The sequence below is a fragment of the Aethalodelphis obliquidens genome, unplaced genomic scaffold, assembly GCF_003676395.1.
Source record: "Aethalodelphis obliquidens isolate GAN/ISIS:26980383/991018 unplaced genomic scaffold, ASM367639v1 scaffold4, whole genome shotgun sequence".
Taxonomy (NCBI): Eukaryota; Metazoa; Chordata; class Mammalia; order Artiodactyla; family Delphinidae; genus Aethalodelphis; species Aethalodelphis obliquidens.
The window spans coordinates 80,862,271-80,878,708 of record NW_020837948.1 but is presented as its reverse complement, the minus strand read 5'-3'; the positions used below and the strand labels follow the sequence as shown (position 1 = coordinate 80,878,708).

Below are 16,438 nucleotides of genomic sequence, written 5' to 3'. Positions count from 1 at the left end.
ACTCTTTGTCCCACCCCTTTAGGTCATCACAAAGCATCGAGCTGAACTTGTGCTGTACAGCAGCTTCCCACTAGCCATCGATTTTACATTTGGGAGTGTATCTATGTCAGTGCTACTCTCTCATTTCATCCCAGCTTCCCCTTCCCACCCTGCCACCTCCATGTCCTCAAGTCCATTCTCTACATATGCATCTTTATTCCTGCCTTGCCTCTAGGTTCATCAGTACCGTTCTTTTAGATTCCATATATGTGTGTTAGCATACAGTATTTGTTTTTCTCTTTCTGACTTACTTCACACTGTATGACAGACTCTAGGTCCATCCACCTCACTACAAATAACTCAATTTCATTTCTTTTTATGGCTGAGTAATATTCCATTGTATATATGTGCCACATCTTCTTTATCCATTCATCTGTTGATGGACATTTAGGTTGCTTCCTTATCCTGGCAATTGTAAATAGTGCTGCAGTGAACACTGTGGTACATGACTCTTTTTGAATTATGGTTTTCTCCGGGTATGTGCCCAGTAGTGGGATTGCTGGGTGGCAGGGTAGTTCTATTTTTAGTTTTTTAAGGAACCTCCATTCTGTTCTCTACAGTGGCTGTATCAATTTACATTCCCACCAACAGTGCAGAAGGGTTCCTTTTTTTTTTTCCACACCCTCTCCAGCATTTATTGTTTGTAGATTTTTTTTTTTAGATGTTGGGGGTAGGAGTTTATTAATTTATTTTATTTATTTTTGCTGTGTTGGTTCTTCGTTTCTGTGCGAGGGCTTTCTCTAGTTGTGGCAAGCAGGGGCCACTCTTCATCGCGGTGCACGGGCCTCTCACTGTCACGGCCTCTCTTCTTGCGGAGCACAGGCTCCAGACGCACAGGCTCAGTAGATGTGGCTCATGGGCCTAGTTGCTCTGCGGCATGTGGGATCCTCCCAGACCAGGGCTCGAACCCGTGTCCCCTGCATTAGCAGGCAGATTCTCAACCACTGCACCACCAGGGAAGCCCTGTAGATTTTTTGATGATGGCCATTCTCACAGGTGTGAGGTGATACCTCATTGTGGATTTGATTTGCATTTCTCTAATGATTAGTGATACTGAGCATCTTTTCATGTGTTTCTTGGCCATCTGTATGTCTTCTTTGGAGAAATGTCTATTTAGGTCCTCTACCCACTTTCGGATTGGGTTGTTTGTGGTTTTTTTTGATATTGAGCTGCATGAGCTGCTTGTATATTTTGGAGATTAATCCTTTGTTAGTTGTTTCGTTTGCAAATATTTTCTCCCATTCTGAGGGTTATCTTTTCGTCTTGTTTATGGTTTCCTTTGCTGGCTAAAGTTCTTTTAAGTAAAAATTTTTCTAGCCACTTACCTTTACAAAAAGATGGTATATCTTTTAACATACATATCACACAGAACGTATTTCAGATTAGTGACTCTTTGGCCGTAATCATAAGTTAAATTCAACTCCTATAAAATCTACGCTGAGTATAGGATGAATGATAAAAATGATGTAATAGTTGATTTCATGATGGTGTTTTCTTAAATATTCTGTAATTAAATGCTAGTATAAAATGATAGAAATGTTAGTTTATTTAAAAAGAAGATAATAAGTTAGTCTTTTACTGGCTATTATAATGAGATTTTATTTATTGGGGTAACATTGGTTTATAACTTTATACAAGTTTCATGTGTACAACATCATAATTTGACTTCTGTATATACTACTAAAAGTCTAGTTTCCGTTTGTTACCATACAGTTGACCTCTTTTACCCATTTTGCCTTCCCCCTTCCCTCCCTCCTTCCCCTCTGATAACCATTGATGTTTTCTGTATCTGTGTGTTTTTGCTCGTTTCTTCATTTACTTCTTTTATATTCCACATGTGAGTGAAATCATACGATATTTGTTTTTCTCTGTCTGACTTGTTTCACTTAGCATAGTACCCTTAAAATCCATCCATGTTGTAGCAAATGGCAATATTTCATCTTATGGCTGAGTAATATTCCAGTGTTTGTGTGTATATGTGTATACTACATCTTTATCCATTCATCCGTCAGTGGCCACTGAGGTTATTTCCATATCTTGGCTATTGTAAATAATGCTATAATCAATATGGGGATGCTTTTCGAATTAGTGTTGTGTTCTTTGGATACCCAGAGGTGGAATAGCTGGATCATTTGAAAGTTCCATTCTTAATTTTTTGAGGCATCTTCACATTGTTTTCCATAGTGGCTCCACTAATTTACATTCCCACCAAGCGTGTACAGGTGTTCCCTTTTCTCCACATCCTCTTTCACAATTGTTATTTCTTATCTTGTTTGATAAGAGCAATTCTAACAGGTGTGAGGTGACAGCTCATCATGGTTTTGATTTGTATTTCCACGATGATTAGTAATGTTGAGCACCTTTTCATGTACCTGTTAGTCATCTGTAAGTCTTTGGAAAATTATCTATTCAGTTCCTCTGACCATTTTTAATCAGGTTTTTTTTTTGTTGTTGTATTAATTCTTTATATATTTTGGATGTTAACCCCTTATTGGATATGATTTGCAAATATCTTTTCCCATCCAGTAGGTTGTCTTTTTGTTTTGAGTTTCATTTGATGTGCAGAAGAGTTTTAGTTTGACATAGTTCCAATTTGTTTATTTTGCATGTGGCTATCCAGTTTTCCCAATGCCATTTACTGAAGGGACTTTTCATTCTGCATTATATTGTTCTTGACTTTTTTGTTGTAAATTAGTTTTCCATATATGTGTGGGTTTATTTCTGGACTCTCAATTCTGTTCTACTGCTATATGTATGTTTTCTGCCAATACCATGCTATTTTCGTTACTATAGCTCTGTACTATAATTCAAAATCAGAGATTGTGATACCTCCAGCTTTGTTTTTCTCAGGATTGTTTTGGCTATTTGGCGTCTTTTGTGGTTCTATATAAATTTTAGCATTTTTGTTCTATTTCTGTGAAAAATATTGTTGGGATTTTGGTACAAGATTGCAATGAATCTGTAGATTGCTTTAGGTAATGTGGATATTTTAAAAATATTAATTCTTCCAATCCGTGAACACAGAATATCTTTCCATTTCTTTGTTTCTTTAATTTCTTTCAACAGTGTCTTACAGTTTTTAGTGTACATGTTTTTCACTTCCTTTGTTAGATTTATTTCCAGGTATTCTTTTTGTTGCAGTTGTAAATGGGATCATTTTTCTTAGTTTCTCTTTCTGATAGGTCATTGTTAGTGTATAGAAACACAACAGATTTTTGCATATTTATTTTGTACCCTGCGACTTTACTGTATATATTAGTTCCAGTAGTTTTTTTGGTGGAGTCTTTAGAGTTCTTTCTATTTAAAATCATGTTATCTGCAAGAATGGACAGTTTTTCTTCCTTTTCAATTTGAATGCTTTTTCTTTTTCTTACCTAATTTCTCTGGCTAGGACTTCAATGCTATGTTTAATAAGAGTGGTGAGAGTGGTTATCCTTATTTTGTTCCTCATCTTAGAGGGATAGCTTTCAGTTTTTCACCATCGAGTATGATGTTAGCTGAGGGTTTTTTCATATATGGTCTTTTTTTATGTTCAAGTATGTCCCTTCTATACCCATTTTTTTGAGAGTTCTTATCATAAATCGACGTTGAATATTGTCAAATGCTTTGTCCGCATTTATTGAGATGGTCATATAATTTTTATCCTTTGTTAATGCGGTATATCACATTGATTTATGGGTGTTGAACCATCTTTGCATCCTTGGAATGAATCTCGGTTGATTATGGTTTATAATCCTTTTAAAGTATTGTTGAATTCAGTTTGCTGATATTTTGTTGAGGATTTTTGCATTTATGTTCATCAGAGATACTGGCCTATAATTCCTTTTTTTGTTGTTGTTGTTTTGTCCTTGCCTGGTTTTGGTATTAGGATAAACGATGGCATTATAAAATGAGTTCAGCAGAGTTCCCTTATCTTCATTTTTTAGGAAGAATTTGAGAATAGGTATTAATTCTTCTTTGAATATTTGGTAGAACTTACCAGTGAAGCTGTCTGATCCTGGACTGTTGTTTTTTTGACAGGTTTCCATTAATGTTTCAATCTCCTTACTAGTGATCAGTCTATTCAGATTTTCTGTCTTGGAAGGTTGTATGATTCTAAGAATTTATCCATTTCTTCTAGATTGTCCAATTTGTTGGTGTATAGCTATTAATAGTCTCTTATAGTCCTTTGCATTTCTGTTATATCTTACTTCTCCTCTTTCATTTTTTTTTTTTTTTTTTTTTTTTGTGGTACGCGGGCCTCTCACTGCTGTGGCCTCTCCTGCTGCGGAGCACAGGCTCTGGATGCGCAGGTCCAGCGGCCATGGCTTACGGGCCCAGTCGCTCCGTGGCATGTGGGATCTTCCCGGACCAGGGCAAGAACCCGCGTCCCCTGCATCGGCAGGCGGACTGTCAACCACTGTGCCACCAGGGAAGCCCACCTCTTTCATTTTTGATTGTTTTATTTGAGTCTTCTCTCTCTTTTTCTTAGTCTAGGTAAAGGCTTGTCAATTTTGTTAAAATTTTCAAAGAACCAGTTCTTAGTTTTACTTATCTTTTCTATTGTCTTTTTAGGCTCTTTCATTTATTTCTGCTCTGATTTTTATTATTTCCTTCCTTCCTTCTGACTTTGGGTTTTATTCTTCTTTTTCTTGTTCCTTTAGTTGGAAAGTTAGATTGAGGTTTTTCTTGTTTCTTGAGTTGGCCTGTGTAGCTATAAACTTCACTCTTGGTACTACTTTTGCTGCATTCCGTAGGTTTTAGTATGTCATATTTTCATTTTCTTTTGTCTTCAGGTATTTTTGGAGTTCTCCTTTGACTACTTTTTACCCAGTAGTTGTTCAGTAGCATGTTATTTAGTCTTCACATGTCTGTAATTTTTCCAGCTTTCTTGTAGTTGGTTTCTAGTTTTATACCCTTGTGGTTAGAAAAGATGTTTGATATGATTTCAGTCTTAAATTTGAGACTTGTTTTGTGTCCCAAAATATGGTCTATCCTTGAGAATGTTCCACGTACACTTGAAGAATATGTATTCTACTGCTTTTGGATGGAATGTTCTGTAGATATCTATTGAGACTATCTGATCTAATGTTTCATTTAAGGCTCATTTTTGTTGTTGGCTTTCTGTCTGATCTATCTATTGATGTAAGTGGGGTGTTAAAATCCTCTGCTATTATTGTCTTGCTGATGATTTCTCACTTTAGGTCTGTTAAAAAGTGCTTTATGTATTTTGGTGTTCCCATGTTAGGTGCATATATATTAATAAATGCTATGTTGTCTTATTGATGGATTGTTCCCCTTATCATTAAATAATGCCCATCTTTGTCTCTTGTTACCTTTTTGGGGGGTTGAAATCTGTTTTGTCTAATAAGTATGGCTACACCCAATTTCTTTTGGCTGCCATTTGCCTGGAGTATCATCTTACATCCCTTCACTTTGATCCTGTGTTTTCTGTAGAGCTGAGATGAATCTCCTGGTGACAGCATATAGTTGGGTCTTGTTTTTAATCCATCCAGCCACTCTGTCTTTTGACTGGTGAAATCAATACACTTACATTTAGGGTGACTATTGATGTTTGAAGACTTAGTGCTGCCATTTTGTATTTTGTTTTCTGGTCGCTATATCATTTCTTTTTCCTCGTGTTTCTCTCTACCATTTTAGTTTTGTGGTTTTCTATGATTTTTTTTTCTCAGTTTCCTCTTTTGTGTTGCTGCTTTAGATTTTTGTTTTGTTATTATCATGGGCTTTGTATGAAATGTCTCATAGATAAAATAGTCCTTTTTCTGCTGATAGCATCTTTTCTTCATTTGCTTTACAGGTTCTCTTCTTTTCCCCTTCCCCCCTCTATGTTTTTTTTTGTCACCTTGTCTGTTTTTATGTTGTGAGTTTGTTACCGAATTAAAGTAGCTATAGTTATTCATAATGCTCCCCCCCCCTTAAGTTATAATTGTTTGACAATTTATTCTGATATGGAGTTGGAATTTTCTGATTCTGTGTACTTATCGCCCTAGTCAAAGTTTTGTGTACTTTTGTTTTTTCATTTCAGGTAGAAGGGCTCCTTTGAACATTTCTTGTAAGGCAGGTCTAGTGGTGGTAATCTCCTTCAGCTTTGGTTTTCTGAGAAAGCCTTTATTTCTCCTTTATATCTAATGGATAACTTTGCTGGGTATTCTTGGCTGACAGTTTTTATCTTTCAATATTATGAGTATGTCATTCACTCTCTCCTGGCCTATCAAGTTGATGCTGAGAAATCTGCTGATAGCCTAGTGGGGGTACCTTTGTAGGTTACTCTCTTTTTTCCCTAGCTGCCTTTAAAATTCTTTATCACTGAGTTTTGACAGTTTTAAAATAATGGGTCTTGGCGAAGGTTATTTTGCTTTGGGAGGTTTTCCTTTCCTGTAGATTCTTTCTTCTTTTTCACTTCAAGAAGCTCCTTTAACATTTCTTTTAGGGTAGGTTTATTATTGATGAACTCCTTCAGTTTTTGCTTGTCTGAGAAGTGCTTTTATCTCTCCTTCAATTCTAAGTGAATATCTTGCTGTATAGAGCATCCTACGTTTCAGGTTTTTCCCTTTCAACACTTTAAATATACCATACTACTCTCTTCTGGCCTGCAAAGTTTCTAAAGAAAAGATAGCTTTTGGGGGTTCCTTTTTTTTTTTTTCTTTTGCGGTACGCGGGCCTCTCACCGCCGTGGCCTCTCCCGCCGCAGAGCACAGGCCCCGGACGCGCAGGCTCAGCGGCCATGGCTCATGGGCCCAGCCGCTCCGCAGCATGTGAGATCCTTCCAGACCGGGGCACAAACCCGCGTCCCCTGCATCGGCAGGCAGACTCCCAACCACTGCGCCACCAGGGAAGCCCTCCCTTTTTTTTTTGTTTTTGTTTTTGCAGTACGCGGGCCTCTCACTGCCACAGCCCCCTGCCCCACCCTGCCGCGGAGCACAGGCTCCAGACGCGCAGGCCCAGCGGCCATGGCGCAAAGGCCCAGCCGCTCCGCGGCATGTGGGATCCTCCCGGACCGGGGCACGAACCCGCGTCCCCCGCACCGGCAGATGGACTCCCAACCACTGCGCCACCAGGGAAGCCCTAGGGGGTTCCCTTTTATAAGACTTTTTCTCTGGTTGCCTTTAGAATTCTCTTTATTTGTTAACGTTTGCTATTTTAATTAAATGCCTTGGGTTCATCTTGTTTGGGACCATCTGGGCTTCCTGTAGCCGGATATCTGTTTCCTACTTCAGGTTTGGAGAGTTTTCAGCCACAATTTCATAAAATACATTTTTGATCCTCTTCTCTCTTCTCCTTCTCGGACCCTATCTAACGTAAATGTTGATATGCTTAATGTTATTCCAGATATGTCTAAAAGAAGAACTCACTTTGGATTAGAACAAATCTCAAATACTGAAGTCAAAAGCCATTCTTGTAAACAAGGACAGTTTAATTAAATTGAGATCCAATTATATGCTATCTACAGGAGAAACCCTTTAGATTCAAAGATACAAACAGATTAAAAGTAAAAGGAAGGGAAAAAGATTTATCATGCAAACTGTAACCATAAGAAGAGTGCGCTGGCTACCTTAATATCAGACAAAATAGGCTTTAGTGTTAAAAATGTTCTAAAGATGTGGTGGCAGTTCTACACATCTTGAATATACTAAAAAACATTGTACAGTTTACAAATGTATGGATTGTATTTTTACTAGTCGCATATGATCCCTTTAAATGCATTAGGATTATATTGAAAATATTCACCCAAAGCAAAATAATTTAAATATCACCATGAGGCTATAAAGATGGCAACTGTCATCCACAGTCTCACATTTTTATATTCATCAAAACAACCCTATTATTTTACTCTTCTTTCTTCAGGTGAAGAAACTAAGTGATTTTCCTGAGATCAGTTGATAATGAGAGACTTAGGACTAGCATCTTAGAATTTGGACTTGGTTTATTTATATACTTAATTTTGACTTGACTGTCTACTATATGTAAAAAACTCTACTTGGAATTGAGGATTCAGTGGAAAATAAAAACAGAAATGGATCCTGTCTTCTTGGGTATTACAGTCCAGTGGGAATAAGGACAGTATTCTAATAACCACAACTGTGGTGAGTGTTATAAAGAGTGGACTGGCAGGGCTGTGATAGAGTGAAAGTAATTTGACAGCAGAGGGAAGTCATAGAAGGCTTTCTTGTGACAATGGCAAGTGAGCTGAGTTCTGATGGAAGATCAGGCGCAGGTAGGGAGGGGTGGAGAGAGTATCTCATGGAGTAGCATAGCAGCAGATCTGTGGTTGGAGAGAGCAGAGTACACTTGACAAATAAAAAAGAGGCTTGTTTTGCTGGCCCATTGAGCTACCCAATAACTCAGAATGTAAGATTGTTTTTAAAATGCAAAATTTGGTTTCCTTGGATATGAACTTGTTATTATAATTTGTTATTTCTTTGTAAGTATTGCCTTTGGGTTTAAAGCTTTTGAAATAAATAATACTTGAATGATATCATATCTTCTTTGAAATCCCACAGATTTAGTGTGGAATAGTTTTTATGAAAATCTTAGACAATATTTCCATTTGTTATGGAGATTACTATATTATATAAAAAGCATCAATGCAAAATCAGATATCCAAATTGTGAGAAAATTCTAGAGTTAGGCATTTTTATACTGCAAAATGGAGCAGCCCAAATTTTCATTCAATCTTTGATGTTCTTACCAGCATCTTATTTTAATATACATTTTCTTTATCTTTAGCCAGCAAATGTAGAGCAGCTAAAATATGTTAAAGACTCAGTGGTGCATATCTGATTGAATAAGCAATAAACAAAATACAGTGTTTCATTTTCCCTGAAACTGCAGGCCTTATTTTTTGCAAAGACAGATCATGAAGGCAAAAAATAGGTCTATCCTGAGAATTTGATTGTTTAATTTCTTTTTCCTGAATTTCTCTACTATCCTGTATGTTCCTGTCACTTTCTCTACCAAAAGTAGGGTGAGTCTAATGAACAAATTGTGAAAGGACCTCTTCTGCATATTCTATCAATATGGAACTGATTTGAAATGAGGGAAAATATAGAAAGTTTGTAAATGGATTACCTTATGTAGTCCATAAGCAGAAGAAACTAGACCTTTGTCTTTTGACATCTAACATGTAGACCAAGGTAGAAATATCCATGGCAGCATTGATCTATAGACCTATTTGTTGAGTCCACGACATGATTTAGATTTTTTAAATTAGTTTATCAACATTTCAAACTTAGGTGTTACTTATATAAAAGGTTTGTCTTCTCATAAAAATATCAGACAGTTGGGTAGCACTGGGTCCACAATAATAAATTGGAATGGCAATTGTGCCTTTTAAAAAGCAGTGAACTCTCTAGTTTGTCACCATCTCCATCTGGCCGCCTTCATTTATTTACATCACTTGCTAAGCACCTTTAGGCATTTGATTATTTTAGCACCTGTATTACTGTTCTTTGTGTGCAAGAAAGTAGAACTGAACATGTTAAGAACTCTTAAGAGGATGATGTTTTTACTCAACTTGCAAGCTAGCAAATTAGGCTTGCTGCAGTTTTACAAATGCTGGCAGAAGACATGAGACTCTTGGGTCAAAGACAAAGGACTTTATTAATAGCGGTAGCTAGAGTATCAGCATTTTCTTTTACCAATTCTGTGAACCCAAATTTCTACTGGGCGATTTGTGTATGATATTGAATAAAATCTGACCTACATACAGATTCTGTTTTCATGCATTCCAGATCAGGAACAAATTTTTATGGCTGAAAGAAATTTTAGAATTTTGAGTGGTTAGAATGTGGAGGACTAATTGAATGTAGATTTGTTATTAGATTAGTATTTTATTAGGTATATATATCTATGTGAAATTTATATGTATATTTTTATCAAATTAAGGTGATTTAAAATTTTTAAATTTTGAGATAATTTTAGATTAATGGAAGAATTTCAAAAGTAATAGTTTCTGAAACTTTTCACCCAGCTTCCCCTTATGTTAACATCTTATATAATCACAAGACTCTATCAAAGATAAGAAATTAACCATGGTATGATATTATTACATAAACTACAAAATTTATTCAGATTTCACCAGATATTTCATTTATTTTTGTTTTTCTGGTTCAGGATCCAACCCAGCATCTCATATTGCAAATAGTTATCATGTTTCCCTAGTCTCCTCCAATGTATAAGAGTTTCTCAGTCTTTCTTTGTATTTTATGGTCTTGACCCTTGTGAAGAGGATTGGTCACTATATTATAGAACATCTTTTCTTTTTTTCCTCCCCCCCTCCCTCCCTCCGTCCCTTTCTTCCTTCTCTTTTTCTGCTTTTGGTATCAGGGTGATGCTGGCCTTGTAGAATAAGTTTGGACTTATTTGGATTTCTTCCTCTGCAGTTTTTTGGAATAGTTTGAGAAAAAGTATTTAAATAAGTCATCACATAAATATAAATGAGAGGAAGAAACCGCTTGTGATCCAATGACAGATGCTGAAAATGCATTTAATAATCTTTAAGTTAACTAAATTGATTTAATTCCTAATTAAAACTCTTATTAACCTGGAAATAAACTGTTGATGAAATCCTAGATTACATATTTTACTCAATAGTTACTTGCAGATGAATTAATGTTAGTTACAAGTTATTAAATATAAAAATTTAAATCACAAAAGTACCAGAAATATGTAGTGAGATATTTGTATAATTTGGGAAACATGATGTCAAAAGTAGTAACAAAAAAGTTTAAATGATTTTGACTATATGACAATTTAATTCTTTACCACCAAATATAAAGAAACAAAATACAGGTATTATCAAAGTAAGTTAACCACTGCACTGAAAAAAAATGCTTGCAACATATATGGTAAGAATATCCATTAACAAAAAATGATTTCTTACAAACTAATGAACAAAAGATGAATTCAACAGCTGACTAGTAGAAATTTGTGAAAACACATTTAACAGGAATGTAAAAGTGTCCAAATAAGTATGGAAATATGTTCAAATTAATAGAATTTATCTTCAAATTAGAGCCACATTTTTGTCCATCAGGGCATATGAGAAAACATTCATTTCAATGTACAGATTTAGTAACAGTGTAGGGAAGCCACTTTCACGCACTGAAGTGGGAATGTTATTTTGTCTGACACTGAGTATATTTTGACAACTATCAAAACCTCTGAAACAACCTAACAAGTTCATTTCTAATTTTCCCCCAAGCAAACAATTGTACAAGTTTACCAAATTATATAAACAAATACCTGTATTGTAATGTCTTATTTATAATAACAAAAAGGGTGTGTGTATTGCTCTGTGAAACCACTTAAATACATATAGTATGAAGATTAGTAAAATAAACTATGTAAAATACCAAGTAACCATTAAACTATTTATTGATAGAAAGATACACAAGAAGTTAAGTGAAAATATCAGCTTATATCACTATATGCATATGTATGTGTGTGTGTGTGTGTATATATATATATATGTGTGTGTATATATATATATATATATATATATATATATATATAAACTCTAAATTTAAACGTCAAAATGTTGCCAGTAGTTTTCTCTGATGGTAGCATTATGAAAACTTTTGCATTTATTTTGTTGTTTTAAAGTTATTTAAAACAATATTTTTTAAAGTTAATTTTCTTAAGTTTTAGTGGTATGGTTGATTTACAATGTTGTGTTAGTTTCAGGTGTGCAGTAAAGTGAAAGTTATACATATGCAAATATCCAGTTTTTTTTTTAAGATTCTTTTCCCATGTAGGCCATTACAGAATATTGAGTAGAGTTCCTTGTGCTATACAGCAGGTTATTATTATTTATTTATTTATATATAGTAGTGTGTATATGTCAGTCCCAGTCTCCCAATTTATCCCTCCCTCCCCCCAATCCCCTCATAACCGTAAGTTTGTTTTCTACATCCATCACTCTACTTCTGTTTTGTAAATAAGTTCATTTGTATCCCCTCCTTTTTTAGATTCCACATATAAGTGATATCATGTGATATTTGTCTTTCTGTGTCTAACTTACTTCACTCAGGATGACAATCTCTAGGTCCATCCATGTTGCTGCAAATGGCATTATTTTGTTCTTTTTTATGGCTGAGTAATATTCCATTGTATATATGTACTACATCTTTTTTGTCTAGTTCTCTGTTGATGGACATTTAGGTTGTTTCCATGAACTGGCTATTGTAAATAGTGCTGCAATGAACATTGGGGTGCATGTATCTTTTTTTGAATTGTGGTTTTCTCTGGATATATGCCCAGGGGTGGGATTTCTGGGTCATATGGTAGTTCTACTTTTAGTTTTTTAAGGAACCTCCATACTGTTCTCCATAGTGGCCATACCAGTTTACATTCCCACCAACAGTGTAGGAAGGTTCCCTTTTCTCCACAGCCTCTCCAGCATTTATTGTTTGTAGATTTTTGGTGGTGGCCATTCTGACTAGTGTGAGGTGATACCTTATTGTAGTTTTGATTTGCATTTCTCTAATAATTAATGATGTTGAGAATCTTTTCATGTGCTTTTTGGCCATCTGTGTGTCTTCTTTGGAGAAATGTCTATTTAGATCTCTCCCCAAGTTTTGATTGGGTTATTTGTTTTTTTTTGTTTTTGTTTTTTGATATTGAACTGCATGAGTGTTTGTATATTCTAGAGATTAATCCCTTGTTGGTTGCTTCATTTGCAAATATTTTCTTCCATTCTGAGGGTTGTCTTTTTGTTTTGCTTATGGTTTCCTTTGCTGTACAAAAGCTTTTATTTATTTATTTGCGGTATGCGGGCCTCTCACTGTTGTGGCCTCTCCCGTTGCGGAGCACAGGCTCCGGACGCACAGGCTCAGCAGCCATGGCTCACGGGCCCAGCCGCTCCGCAGCATGTGGGATCCTCCCAGACCGGGGCACGAACCCGTGTCCCCTGCATCAGCAGGCGGACTCTCAACCACTGTGCCACCAGGGAAGCCCTACAAAAGCTTTTAAGTTTAATTAGTTACCATTTGTTTTTTTTTGTTTTTATTTTCATTACTCTAGAAGGTGGATAAAAAAGCTCTTGCTGCGATTTATGTCAAAGAGTGTTCTGCCTATGTTTTTCTCTAAGAGTTTTATAGTGTCTGGCCTTACATTTATGTCTTTAATCCACTTTGAGTTTATTTTTGTGTATGGTGTTAGGGAATGTTCTAATTTCATTCTTTTACATGTAGCTGTCCAGTTTTCCCAGCACCACTTACTGACGAGACTGTTTTTTTTCTGTTGTATATTCTTGCCTACTTTGTCATAGATTAGGTTACCATAGGTGTGTGGGTTTATCTCTGGACTTTCTATCCTGTACCCGTGATCTATATTTCTGTTTTTGTGCCAGTGCCATACTGTCTTGATTACTTTAGCTTTGTAGTATAGTCTGAAGTCAGGAAGCCTGATTCCTCCAGGTCCATTCTTCTTTCTCAAGATTGGTTTGGCTATTCAGGGTCTTTTGTGCTTCCATACAAATTGTAAAAATTTTTTTTTCTAATTCTGTGAAAAATGCTATTGGTAATTTGATAGGGATTACATTGATTCTATAGATTGCTTTGGGTAGTATAGTCATTTTCACAATATTGATTCTTCCAATCTAAGAACATGGTATATCTCTCCATCTGTTTGTGTCATCTTTGATTTCTTTCATCAGTATCTTATAGTTTTCTGGGTACAGGTGTTTTGCCTCCTTAGGTAGGTTTATTCCTAGGTATTTTATTCTTTTTGTTGTGATGGTAAATGGGATTGTTTCCTTAATTTCTCTTTCTGATCTTTTGTTGTTTGTCTCCATTTTAAATAATTTTTACTATAGGCATAATTTTAGCATATAATAAAATAACAATATTTAAAAATAATTTTAGTTTCTATCAGCAGTTGACTAAGCCTTCTAGCATGAGAATAATTTTTACACTATTGTTATTTTTATTGTAATGGATATATTTACAGTTGATCTCATTATTTGCTGTGGTCATATTTTATAAAAAGTGTTTGCAAACACTGAATGAATACTCAATCATTGCTCCTAGGAGAAATATGGGAGTAAGTTCTTGTGAGCTTCTGCTCGCAACATTTTCATCAAATAATCAATACATATCATTGTTTTATGTATGTTTCTATATAAAAATACCTAATTTTTTAAAAAACATCTTTATTGGAGTATAATTGCTTTACAATGGTATGTTAGTTTCTGCTTTATAACAAAGTGAGTCAGCTATCCATATACATATATCCGCATATCTCCTCCCTCTTGCGTCTACCTCCCACCCTCCCTATCCCAACTTTGTACTAGGTGGTCACAAAGTACCAAGCTGATCTCCCTGTGCTATGTGGTTGCTTCCCATTAGCTATCTATTTTACATTTGGTAGTGTATATATGTCCATGCCACTCTCTCACTTCGTCCCAGCTTACCTTTCCCCCTCCCCGTGTCCTCAAGTCCATTCTCTACATCTGCGTCTTTATTCCTGTCCTGTCCCTAATTTAATATATATTGTTGTTCCATTAACATTGAACTCCCTGGCTATAGAACTATAACTCATGTCTTTATGAAGCTTATTTAACACACTTATTTTCTCTGTAAGGCATATAAGAGCCTTCTTGTGCTTAGGAGCACCAGACGACACTTCAGCACATGCTTGGAAGGCATTTTAAGAAGCAGTATCAGGGTGTTTTGAGCAGTGCTGCAGCTGGGAGACCTGACACTGACACCAAGACGCTTGAATTAGCTTTAGCAGAAGATAAATGGAGGAACCACAGAACATTAAGGATGATTCGGGAAAACCCAAGACCATGGAGAACTTGCCTTCTCCCTACACTATTTTCCAAGGAGAGTTGCTATGGTGACAGACTATGGAGACTTTATCAAAATCCCAGGCTGTCGGGAGCAAGGTCTGGTCCATGGAGCTCACATGTCATCCTGTCACGTGGATAAGCCCTCTGAGAGAGTAGACTTTGGAGACAAAGTGTGGGTGAAGCTTATTGGCTGAGAGATGAAAAATGATAGCATAAATGTATTCCTCTCCATGAAAGTTGTCAACCAAGGGACTGGGAAGGACCTTGACCCCAACAGTGTCATCACTGAGCAAGAAGAGAGGTGGCCTTCCAGGATTACACTGGGCAGAAGATCACCCTTGAGGCTGTCCTGAACACTACCTGCAAGAAGTGTGGCTGTAAAGGCCACTTTGCAAAGCATTATTTCATGCAACCAGGTGGGACCAAGTACTCTCTGATACCTGATGAGGAAGAGGAGAAGGAAGAGGCAAAGTTAGCACAGTTTGAAAAGCCTGACCCCATGAGAAATTCGTCTAGAAAAAGAAAGAAAAGCAAAAAAAGAAACATATAGACAGAAAGTTATCTGACTGACAGCTCAGACTCTGAGAATGATACAGGCAAGAAGACAAGGCATGCGTCAAAAGACAGCAAGGCAGCAAAGAAGAAGAAAAAGAAGAAGAAGTACAGTGAGGGAGAGTGGAAAGAGTAGAGGGGTTGGTTGAGAGAAGGAACCAGCAGCCTTGTGCCTTGAAGCCCTGGCTCCTGGAAAGACTCAGTCGTTAGAATATGGCCTCCCACCCCATTGACTTCTCTCCCATGGGAGATGGCTTCCCTTCGTGCCACAGGCAGGTTTCAGAGATAGATATCAAAAGCATCTGCCTGAACGAGTTGTTTCCTTATCACTCCTCATCCCTTTGCAAGTGACCCCTGCAGCTCACCCATTCATTCATCCAACTTCCTTCATTCAGCAGGAGTCCTATTACCCTCTCTAGCTGCCACTGCCAGAGCCAGATTCCAATACAGGAGTCCAAGCTAGAGCCACAGGTACTGTTTTGGAGGTGAATCTGGCTCTAGTTGCAGAACAGAGTGATTAGCCCTTCCCTGTTGGCCTGCCCAGATGTTAGGGCTGATTGGTGGGTGATCTCTGCTGCTTCCAACACAGGGACAGAGGGAGAACATGGGAAGAATTGATGCTCACTTTTTCCATTCCCCCTAACATGATTCTACTATGTTAGAAGTGACAGCCAGAAAACATTGATTGCAGTGACTGAGCTTGTGTGTGACGTTCCTCCAGACCACTGAACCAGACAGCTCAAGCCAAGATCATTGCTTTGTTTTCTTTTTACTATAGTGTTAGTCAGTTGGTTCCATTTTAGGTCTCCGCTTAAATTTCTGGCACCAAAAAAAAAAAAAAGTAATATCACTAATAAAAAGGACAAAAATGCAAAGAAGTTGTACTAAATAGACAATGAAAGAGGTATTTGTTTACATTGCACCTAAAACGAGAAGGCAGAGTATTGTCTTGTTGACCTCAGCTGAGAATGTGATGTAGGATGCCTCAAATTTTTCACAGCTCTGTGTATGTCCACAAAGTACTACAAAAGCATCACAGATATTGTTGTTGGG

General features: G+C 36.7%; 1 pseudogene; it reads left to right on the top strand.

Annotated features, from left to right (window-relative positions):
- Positions 1-14,815: 14,815 nt before the first annotated feature.
- On the top strand, positions 14,816-15,521 carry LOC113617697 (nucleolar protein of 40 kDa pseudogene; annotated as a pseudogene).
- Positions 15,522-16,438: the final 917 nt, after the last annotated feature.